A 12,500-nucleotide genomic window follows, 5' to 3' on the forward strand; every position below is an offset into this window, starting at 1 on the left:
GCTGCGCATGTGCGGTAGGTGGTATTGTTGTCCGTAAACATCGGCATCATCATCCCGCACTCACAGAGCTCATTTTGAGACTTAGCGCTTAAGCAAATGAATTGCCATCTCTCTCTCACTCTCTCTCACCAGCAAGCACCATTGCTCATCACATATTCCCTTTTTAAGAGTAAGGCTGGAGGCCATTTCGGGAGATGCTGGAGTTCTGAGGGGCGGCGACACAGCACAGCGGCGAGAGCGACTGCTGCTATGGAAGGCGATGCGACCTCTTTGCCACGGAAACGACCGTTCATGAGGCGTCCGTCTCTCTCTCTTCTCTCTCTCTCTCTCTCTCTCTCTCTCTCTCTTAGGAGGAGACGGCGGACACCTTGTGTTAGAAAGTTCCTTTTTTCTTTTTATTTATTTTTTTCTAAATGTCTGACTTTGCTTTTAAGAAGGGAGCCGCAAGTTTGCGATTTTATGGAGTATATATATATATATATATATATATATATATATATATATATATATATATATATATATATATATATATATATATATACAGATGCTGCTCGGTATTTTATATTGACTTATTTTGGTTGTGTTTTTTTTATTTCTTTTTTTTTCAGAGTTTAGTTGCAGTTTCAGGATACTCTAATGTTATGAATTTTATTTGCACCTAATAAAATTATTTTCGTCACGATTATTATCATTCTTAGAATTATAATAAAACAGCAAAACTTGCGATGATACCTCTCATGGCCGTTTTTTTCCACCGGTGTCATTGTAGTGTTTTTAGATATAAACCCGTTAATAATTTCTTATTTTTACTGAAATTTAAGTATATCGCCATTAACAGTTTCATTATTGGCAGCTTCTGCATTAGCGTTTGAGTAATAATTTTATATTTTAATAATAATAATCATTATTATTAGTATATTATTATTATTATTATTATTATTATTATTATTATTATTAATTTTATATTGTAAGCGTTACTTGCTCTAACGGTGATGTTTGCGGCAGCAAAAACTCTGTATCATTAATTTTAGGAACGAAATTATTAGTATTAATAATAAGGATAATCGTAAGATTTTAATTGTCATTATTGAAAATAACAGCAGCTGCGACATCAACATACAGCTGAAGACTTGATAATAAAGTATTGTTTTTTAAATGGTATATATATATATATATATATATATATATATATATATATATATATATATATATATATATAATATATATATTTCGATTCGTTTTCGTTGTTGCGAAATTAGCGTCCCTATCTCTGTGTAGTTCGTAGGGAATAAAGTGGTTCATCTGATTCCATCGGCGTTCATCAACGTCCTCGTTGATAACCGCTATTTTTCACGGGATACTTAATAAACAATTTCATTGTTTGCAGGGCGGCGGAAGCGGGCCAGTATATGAAGGCGAAATTGGGCGCTGTGGCTCGTAAGACCTGATAATGACGAGGAGGTGCGGCGGTGATTTCTAACAAAAAAAACAACAGCGACCGGGTAAGTAATTTCTTAACTTGATCTGTAGATGTTTTAAAGTTTTCGTGTTTTTACACTTTGATAGTAGTGGTCCTTCTTGCCTTCTCTATTTATTTATTTACTTATTTATTTGCATTCTCTTCTTACCCGATGCTCTTCATCCGAGCGGCTGTTCGGTTTTATGTGCGTCGTAAGTATCGGGGTGGTTAAATATTTCCTCGCTTTTGTTGTTTTGCTTTTTTTATTACAAGTGAAAGTGTTGCAAAACTTTTTGGCATTAGCGTCGTTTTGACTTGCCGTTTGAACTAGTCAGCTGCGGTTTTTTTTTTATATATTGTTTAATTCCGTATTTGTTGATTTTTTTAGTTGTTCTCCAAGCTTCGGCGCTAGAAACATCAGACGGTTCATTGTGACCGGTAGGAGTTAAGCGATTGTTTAGGTTATAAAAATTCTTTTAATTGTGTACAATGAATTAACTAGTGCATAATATATATATATATATATATAATATACTATATATATATATATATATACTATATATATATATATATATATATAAACAAACTGGGTACAGAGTGATTTTATATATACTATATATATATATATATATATATATATATATATATATATATATATATATATATATATAATATTAACAAATTGGGTTTACAGAGTATTATATATACATTTTGTATATTTTACATAATTCTTTTTTTTTTTTTTACCTCAGAAATGAATTCTCGTTTTATGCACATTATCAGTTTATTTTTGCCAAATATTTTAAATTTGTGGGACGCAATTTTTATTTAATTTCAGTAAACGGTAAAATAATTAGGCCGACATTATTTATTATTATATTATTATTATATTTACAACCTTTTGGCTTTTAATTTTTCTCATGATTTCGAGATAATATTGGCAACCTTGTCTTAACAGATCATTAAAAAATATAAGAACTGATTCAATTCTAAGCTAATTTGTGCATTCATTTATTTACATACCATCTAGACTTTCGCTAATTCATTGCTCGATAATCACGGTTTCTTACATTTTTTTTATGAATTGTGAATAGATGTTTAGTATATTTTCCGCTTAAACGTTATTTCTTCGTTATATTCTTATATGTGGTTGATATTTTATGAATAATAGATATATATATATATATATATTATATATATATATATATATATATATATATATTATATTATTATTATTATTATTATTATTATTATTATTATTATTATTATTATTATTATTATTATTATTATTATTATTATTATTTTACAACCTTTTGGCTTTTAATTTTTCTCATGATTTCGAGATAATATTGGCAACCTTGTCTTAACAGATCATTAAAAAATATAAGAACTGATTCAATTCTAAGCTAATTTGTGCATTCATTTATTTACATACCATCTAGACTTTCGCTAATTCATTGCTCGATAATCACGGTTTCTTACATTTTTTTTTGGGATGAATTGTGAATAGATGTTTAGTATTATTTTCCGCTTAAAACGTTATATTCTTCTATGTGGTTATAATTTTGTTTTTGTTGCTTTTGATATATAAAAAAATAGTATATATATATATATATATATTATATATATATATATATATATATATATATATATATATATTCTCATGTATATTTGCACTTTGATTACTTTTCTTTTTTTCATTTATTATCGGTTATCACGCTTCAAGTTCCGCCAGTACATTGACAATTTAGGACTATAAGTGCTTTCAGAGAAAGAAAAATTAATTTCGTTCTATTTCTGCCTTCTGTCTAACAATTATTTATCGAAAGTATGTTTGCGCATCTTTTTTTTTTTTTTATGTGTGGGAACAAAGCATCTACAGTCCCTGGACACGCAAATGTTCTCTCTCTTCTCTCTCTCTCTCTCTCCCTCTCTCTCTCTCTCACTTATTTTTTCCTGCTTTCGCTGAGGAAAGAACCTCTCTCTTGGTATTGCCAAGTTTTCGGACGGTGCTGTGGTGCAGCCGAATGTATGTCGAAAACGTCGAAAATCGGACGTCGAACAACGTCGAGCGGGATCGAGCCCGACCGAACCTCCACCAAAGCGGAAGAGCGCCGGAACTATTATGAAAACTAATTCCTACATATGAAGTTGCATCCTGTCTTATTGAATTTCGGGAATGGGCATGAAAACATTTTGGAAATATAGGTAAGAAACAGTGCCATAACTGTAGCCGTTCCCTTATGCGCAATTGCACCGCTAAGTTGCTGTTGACAATTATTACCGATACCTTTCGCGTTACTGCTACGTAATCAAATTGCAACATAAGTGAGTCGAGTTACGGCCGGTTTCGCTGTGTCCCTATCACTTTCCCCATTCCGTTCTTTTTCCCCTTTTGTCGAGGGTGAAGGGCAGCGTGGCCCCCCACCCACGCCCCATCTCTGCTGTCGCGTGCCCAAATTAAAAGAAGAAAAAAAAACACGCTCGGTTTCATCCAAAAGAAAAAGTTTCAGAAAAATAGAACTTAGAAAAAAAAGACGCGAATTTCTGAATTCGTGCCTCCCCGCGCATTTCTTTACTCGTCCGAAATAGTATTTAAAGGCCGCCCCTCTCCGCATAGGTATCAAGAAATAACTAGAGGAAAATTGTATCGAATTCGAAACTGATCTTGGAATTACATCAGAATTATTCAGACAATTATATGAGCCCGGGGCTTACACGGAGGCCCTAAATATGCTTCTTGCCGCACATAACGACCCGCTAAGGTAATATCTAGGGTCTTATTTTATCGTATTTTGTCGGGGGGGGGGGGGCGACGGGGTGGATGCCCGGGGGATTTCAGGTACGCGTAGCTTCTGGAAATATTTTCGAAAACAAGGTTATAATGGGTCATGGGATTTTATTAGGCTAATGCATATAAAGGCATATTATTCTGCAGAGGAACAAGGGCCCAGCAAAGCCGCAAACATGTATTACAAGAGCCTTTGCTCCCCAATGCCTCCTAGCGGAGAGAGAAGAAGGACTGCTCGCTGGTCGCCGAGCATTGGTGTGGGCCCTGCTCTCTCTCTCTCTCTCTCTCTCTCTCTCTCTCTCCCTTACGTCTATTCCTCGTCTCTCTTTCGCTCTCGGTCTCCTGGAGGAAGAGCTTGCCGGTCGTTTAGGCGATCAGGAGGCTCCGCCCACTTCGGCCCGTTCTGCGGTGCTGCCCTCTGGAAGCCACGCACGCTACCAGCGCAAGGGACCGCCCGCCACCCACCTCGTCCGTCCCTCGGGTGGAAAATCGGGCGCTGGGAGGGCAATAAAATTCTTGCAGGGTTACTTCTGTGTTGGTCTTGCATACACTCTACCCTCCTTTATTTGCGGAACGTAAGTACACCGTTTTCTGATCCTTTTCTGTACTTGTTTCATCCTGAAATATGACTGGCGAGTTTTAGGAGTGAATTGAAAATCTTTTTGTGAGTGTTACTTATAGATATTCGTACGTAACAAAAAAAAAAAAAAAAAAAAAAGGAGAGAGGATAAGCTGTCACAACCGTGAGCTCGAAAGCATCAGCGCGCATGAGTGTTCAGACGTAGGTGCGAGGCCTAGATGACGTTCAAGTTTTTTAATGTGACAGGTCTTTAGGCTGGAGGACGACCCCCCAAGGGGGGTTGGGGGGTGGTGGCCGTGAATGCTCCTCTCTCCCCTGTGCTGACATCAAGCAAGGCGGTCAGTGGATCGTTGGCATGTGCGGCCTCTATGGGGAATGTCCACCTCCACGCATTCCCAATTGTTTGAATTTTGTCGTTCATGAGGAATGGGAGGAGGAGGAGGTCGAGGGAGGGGGGGTGGAGGGCGCGAGGGGCTGTCTCTCGGTTATGGGCCGACCGACAGGGGCGGGGGCAGGGGTGGCGGCTTCGAAGAGTCGGTAGGCGGTGGCAGGGCTCGAGATTGGGGGTTTGGCCACGGGAATGGAGAGGGTTTGCGGGGGGAGGGGTAGGGGGGAGGGAGGGGAGGACTATTGGTTCGGTAATCAGCATGTGCATTTTAGACCCAAGAACGGAGAGAGAGAGAGCTCGGTCGAGTCTGGCTTTACAAGGAGACGACGAAAGGGCCACTGGGGCCACCACAAGGGCTGAAGGGAAGCATGTGTGGCCTTAGGGCCACTCCTCCCTCCTCCTCCTCCTCCTCCTCCTCCTCCTCCTCCTACTCTTGCTCTTCTGCACAACCACACTCACACTCTGGATGCTGCAAGAGAAAAGAACTGGATGGGGGTTGGTGATGGTGGAGGGGGAGGAGGAAAAGCAGGAGGAGGAGGAGGAGGCGGCCGTTGAGATGGGTCAAGAGAAGAAGGAGGAGTAAGAGGAGTGGATGCTGGGTGAGGAAAGAGGAGGAGGAGGAATAGTTATAGCGAGGAATAAGAAGGGTTGCAGGAGTAGGAGCAGTAGTAGTAGTAGGAGTAGGAGTAGTAGCAGCAGCAGCAGCTTCAGCAGCAGCAGAAGTAGTGTATGAGGGCAACGTGCCCTAACATGTTCATGGGCCCATTGCGACAAAGCGGCGATTAACATTCCCACGGAGCCTCTGGTCAAACTTACGACTTCGGATAACCGGGAAATAAATTGATGAATATTTAAAGGCGTTGCAGCAGCGGTCGAGGGAACACATGAAATGAATTTACAATTTATCTATCCCCGTGGTATCGCACATTTGCCTGGGCTATAAGTGCTGTGTTCCAGAGCCTGAACTATGTTACTGGACTTGGAGAAGTTAGGGCATGTTCCTCCTCTCGGCCAACAACTCTCATTCTCGTGTATCAAAGTCCCCAGGCATTAGAGATGGCTTAATGCGCCTTCTATCTTTATCTCTCTCTCTCTCTCTCTCTCTCTCTCTCTCTCTCTCTCTTCTTCTTCTTCCTCCTCCTCCTCCTCCTTCCCGTCTGCCTCCGAAGTTTCGTTTCTTATTTACGGTTTCCCTTTTCTTTCACAGGTGTTTTGTTTACATTTTCACGCTGTTAAAATGTGGGTATAGCTTTCCGTTGTGCAGTCGTGAAGGATTAAACTTGTTTACATAGTAAATTGATTTTACTTATGTTAGAATTATTCCATTATTAAGAGATTTAATTATATATATATTATATAATAATATATATATATATATATATATATATGTATATGTGTATTATATATATATATATATAATATATATAAAAGGTAAGATTATATATACAAATGTAGACAAACATCGAAAATTAACTTCGAAACAACTTTTTCACCTGACCCTCCATCCCCGGGCGCCCCACCCAAATTTCCAGAAAAAAAAAGAAAAAAAAGATAGGCGTGTGTTAAGCAGCGTTATCCAGCGCCACATTTATAAATGCACCTCATTTGATGTTAGGACTGCGAGTGGCCCACCTGAGGTCCCCCATCCAGCTTGCCAAAAACAGATAGCAGGCTGAGCAGTTGCTTTTGTAATTGGGTATAAGTGAAGTCTGTATTCCTGAGGTGAACATTTGATCCAAGTTAAGGATTACGCCAGGGGAGAAATTTCTTAAGTGCGGAGAATGGCCCTAACATCTCTCTCTCTCTCTCTCTCTCTCTCTCTCTCTCTCTTCGCTTTTAGAGATCTTAGTCAATTTTAATAAACTCTCGGAAAGAGAAATCTGTTGCCCTCTCTCTCCTTAGTTTTTTAAGGGAAAATGCTCTCTCTCTCTCTCTCTCTCTCTCTCTCTCTCTCTCTCTCTCTCTCTCTCCTCTTCTCCTTGGTGTTGCTCGTCCACCGCCTACCAGCCCTCCAAATTAGCTCGTCTCGCTTCATAATCTTAAAGGTTGTAATTTCTAGCATAATTGGAGTGGAGTGTAGTTAGCTAATTCAGAATCTGAGAATACCATAAACGACACGTTTTACCAATTATTGGTGTTGCGTTTATTGAATTTTATGGCTAAATAATTCTGCTCTGCGCAATTTTTTTTTATGCCACTCGAAATTTTAGTAACAGTTGGGTAAATCTAAATTACCAAACACTTTTTACACGCGTGGCTTCCGTGCTGTGCATATATATATATATATATATATATATATATATATATATATAATATATATATATATATATATATATGTATGTATATATATATATATATATATATATATATATATATATATATATGTATGTATGTATGTATAAGTATATATATATATATATATATATATATATATATGATATATATATATATATATATATATATATATACATATTATATTATGTAGTATATATGCATACATATATATAGATAAATATATATATATAATAATAATATACAAATATATATACATATTTAAAATATAGATATATATATTATAATTATATATATATAGTACATATATAGATAAATATATATATATAACGTACTGACTTAACTATGCATATATATACATACACGTACTGAACTATGCACGTATTGCACGTAAGGATCAAAGCTTCCTCTTTATTCAGTGCTTTCGAATTCAGAGGTCTGAAAGACCTGTCTCAGTGTCCGAATACAGATTCATCTTCCTTCACAAAGATCTAATGTAAACCTCTCGCTCGCCGTCACTTTTGAAGTCACCCGAGTTTTAAACAACTGAAGAGATTGAACAAGGAAGCTTTTTTTTAGGGCGTGTTTTGTTTATGCCGTATGGGAGTGCAAACGCTCATGTTGTCACTCGAGGAATATGTCCTTATGCAGACATGGCGATGAGAAGGTTTTCAAAAGGACACCGAGAAAGAAAAATTGGACGTTATGATTAAAGAAGCCAGACCAACAACAACAACATCCCACCTTATTACGCGTCATGGGTTTTGTAGCCTACTTAAAAGATGACAGCGCCGTTGCCACTTCATTGAAACTTCCCCCTGAAGGAGAATGCAGGGGAGACAAGGCATGGATGCAGTGCAGGTTATCGAAAATCATGACGAGTTCGATTACTGGAGGCGTAACTGAATCGTTGGTGACCTGGTAACTTTGGTTCCTGACTCGCCAGTCGGTCCCCCGAATTTGAGTGTGTTTATTCAAGACCGGAGTGGTTTATTAGTATTAGTATATATATTTCGATATATATATATATTATATATATATATATATATATATATATATATATATATATATATATATATATATATTATATATATAAATTTTTTTTAACTCATTTGAACTGGATAGCCGTGGATTCCATTTTATTCAGAAAATCAGAAAATTATTATGAATGGTTATATTTTGCCATGTGTATACACGTATATGAAACATGGTGGAATCACAGTGTTATCCATAACTCCTACATCTCGCATAGCCCCAACCAAGAACCGCTTGTGGCAGGATGAACAGAAAGCAAAATTTGCCACTTTTGACCTGACGCCAACAGGTGCAACGGAATCCGCCAATCCCGTATGCACAAGGGCGCTCGTAGAAGGAAGGAAGGATGATGCTAGGATCTGACGAACGAGCGACGCAGTCATTGGTATGCGCCGCTGACATTTATTGTCCTTCTCCGTGAACCTATCGAGTGTACGTACGTACGTTTAGGCATACTTACTAACGACCTGACTGGCCATTAGGTTACGTTCCCTGCGCTCTTGTGAGTGATTTATCGCCCGTGCGATTGTCATTTGCAATGAGACGTTCAAAGAGGTTCGGGTCGGTTCCTGTGAGAAGGGTAGATGGTTTTCTCGCTGCTAATATTAGTGGTGTTGCGTTACGCAAGTTATATTGCCCATTATTTCAAGATTGATTACCCATTTATGCATACGAACAAACGCTCGACATCTACAGTAGAACCGCTTTGTGCGCTGATATTAATTAAGATTGACATTCGAACTCAAGACGTTTACAGTAGAACAGCTTTGTACACTGTCAAATTCGAGTTTATGTATACATGCCTAAATGCAGTATGCATAATCATTGCAATAACTACAATGAAACCTTGTTATAGAGCTCATTATTTTAAGATTGTTTATTTATTTATATATACATACGAACTCATGACGTCTACTACAGTATTATTGCTTTGTACTTTGATGTTAAGTTTATGCATACATGCCTGTATATAGTATGCATAATCATACCAATTTATTCAATTAAAGACTTGTTATATTGCTCATTATTTAAGATTGATTATGCATACATATATACGTACATACAGATTGATAATGCATACAATATACGTACGTACAAACTCGAAACATTTACAGTAGAACTGCTTTGCACATTGATGATAAAATATGTTCATGCATACATGCGTGTATGTATATAGTATGCATAATCTTGTCTGTGGATAAGAAGCCAAAACTTGAGACCTGATTTGATTATTTACTTGATCAACAAAGGATGAATTGACAGATACAGTTGACTCGGAAATGATTCTGATAAAAAATTATTTTCTAATGGAAGACATAATTTGCGTTACCTAAGTAAGTTCTCGTATTAAGATTTTAGGCAACACATTCTTTATCGAAAGCCGCGCAGTATATCATTTTCGTGCAGACTTTATTTAGAATCGCAGTTTTATCAACATTTTATTTCACACTTAATTATGATCTTCAGTTTGCGTGTATTTATTTTCCCTTGCATAATTATTACCCATTTTGAAAGTGGGTTGGCGAGGGTGCAGGTGGGAGGCAGTAATTCACTTAGATTTAATTCGGAGATTTTGGTATAGGAAAATATCCCGGGTTAAAATTCGGAGATTTTGGTTTACGAAAATATTCGGACCGTGGAAGAATGAAAATATACTGAGATTATTTCAAGCGGAGGGGAAGGAAAATAAATGCACTCGTGTTACGGACTAAAGCGAAAGTGTGTCAGATATATTTTTTATTTTTTTCAGAAAATAGTTAATCAAAACGTTTTTTTAAAAGTATTCTTTTGAAACTGGAGATGAATCGCTTCAATTAAGACTGGTGCATCTTCCGTGAAGTCTTTTGGATGGGGCTGGAGGAGACCTCTTAACGGGAATGGAGGCCTCTTAGTGTGCTGTTGTGTTTGCGGAAGCAGTTTAGTGAAGGGGAGATTACTGAAGGGGGATGTGATGGGCTTTTGGTAAAGATAACGTTCACTGCGCCACTCAACAGAAACAAACGGAAGAAACCGCAGCATTTCGATGCTTAAAATGCGACCCATTTCTGTGCCGTTCCCTATGGTCATGCCTGAACGGCAATTCGGTTCTTAAAAATCTCAAAATAACATGGTGTATTTGGAAATATATATTCAAAATGTATATGCAGATGAAATATTATATATATAATAATATATATATATATATATATATATATATACATATATATATGTACATATATATATTATCTATATATATTATAATATATATAGTATATTATATACATACGTATATATATAATATATATATATATATACTATATATATATATATATTATAATATATATTATATATATATATATATATATATTATATATATATATATATATAAGATCTTGAATATTTGCACGTACACCATTCTCGCTTTCTTCACCAATAATTTTGATGTTATTGTACCTTTTCCCCTATTTTTTTTTTTACCGAAGAAAACAACTGGACTGACTGGAAGACAGAAGCTGAGGGAGACTTCTAAAAAAATAGGTTGTAAAATGTTATAATTGTTCTCCTTCCTAAAAAAAGTTGTAAAATATTATAGTTTTTTCCTTCCACTTCCTTATCCTATCTCCATCACCTTGTAATGAAAATCAGGCTACATAACATCAAGAGAACATATTCAATTCGTCTTGCGGAGAATAATTGTCGTGATGACTTACACGATTTGTTCATTTACCTAATGAAATGATTCATTAGGGCATTGCAGATTCCGCATTACTTCACTATTTTAAAGTCTAGGGACATTTTCTATTTTAAAGTCTAGTGACCTTCCTTTACGTTCGAGAAAAGTTTATAATTAGCGATGATTAATCGATAATACGTGTGTATGTTTTTTCATGACGTGGGTGAGACAGTTCGACCGTTTGGGGTCCCAAGGTTTCTTTCGTGTAAGGAAATAAACAGAATTAAACATACAAAGCATGAAAACAAGGAAAACAATGATAAAAAACGATGCAGAGAGAGAGAGAGAGAGAGAGAGAGAGAGAGAGAGAGAGAGAGAGAAGAAGAAGAAGAAGAACGCAAAACCATGAGACACCTGACAAGAACAGTTGTTGCTTGTGATGCAACGACTAATCATTTCAGAGCATGCATGCAGATGATGTCTAATTCTCTATAAGTGATTCCGTGGATATCCTCGCTAATGCTTCAACGCTCCGTGAGGAGTATTCAGTGTGGGGTTTTTTATCACTCCTGTTCTAACTTTGGCAATAGGATTAGGATGGTGCAGTGTTTAGACTTTTTTTTTCTTATTTTTTAAGTTGTGATTTTTTACAGGGAAGAAACAAGGATATTATTATTATTATTATTATTATTATTATTATTATTATTATTATTATTATTATTATTATTGATTATAATTATTATTATTATTATTATTATTATTATTATTATTATTATTATTATTATTATTATTATTATTCAGAAGATTAACCCTATTCATATGGAACAAGCCCATAGGGACCATTGACCTGAAATTCATGCTTCCAAAGAACGTGGTGATCATTTGAAAGGAGTAACAGAAGGTTATAGGAAATACAGAAAGAAGAGATCAGGTATTAGAAAAAAAAGAATAAATGAACAAATAAATAAATAAATATGTAAAATTGTAATTAAGTTATTAAAACGCAAGAACTGTATTAAGGTAGTAATTCGTTGCATGGACTTTTGAAACATTTGTGAATTGAACTGGAATACGTTTAGGGCGAATGGCAGCTGGGATCTCTCCTTAGCGCAGCCATTAAAACACATCTCGATTCGTACAAATTGAAATAAGAATTATGGTAAATGAAAATTCAGCAAGTGAATAAACTTGCTCTATTGGTTGTGGGTAAGTTCCGTTCATAAATATACGCCAACTACAATTTAACAAATTAGCACTCCTTGAGACCACACTGCAGAGAAATGTATACACATCGGAATATTG

At 36.3% G+C, this 12,500-nt stretch overlaps 2 protein-coding genes across 3 annotated transcripts in view; one reads left to right on the plus strand and one right to left on the minus strand.

The window, feature by feature from the left end:
• The window catches only part of LOC135222961 (homeotic protein ultrabithorax-like), a 1,489,261-nt gene that overhangs the window by 134,784 nt on the left and 1,341,977 nt on the right, over nt 1–12,500 (plus strand). The window contains exon 5 of one of the 2 annotated variants that reach the window (XM_064261439.1): nt 1,388–1,502. The gene's annotated coding sequence lies outside the window, so the exon portion shown is untranslated. Of the gene's footprint in view, nt 1–1,387; nt 1,503–4,718; nt 4,826–12,500 lie in introns of those variants that run through there. The other variant, XM_064261433.1, reaches the window with a different exon arrangement.
• Nucleotides 1–12,500, minus strand: part of LOC135222963 (uncharacterized) — a 73,232-nt gene that overhangs the window by 50,927 nt on the left and 9,805 nt on the right. The gene's annotated exons all lie outside the window — the stretch shown is intronic.

This window comes from Macrobrachium nipponense, chromosome 8 (assembly GCF_015104395.2).
Source record: "Macrobrachium nipponense isolate FS-2020 chromosome 8, ASM1510439v2, whole genome shotgun sequence".
Lineage (NCBI taxonomy): Eukaryota > Metazoa > Arthropoda > Malacostraca > Decapoda > Palaemonidae > Macrobrachium > Macrobrachium nipponense.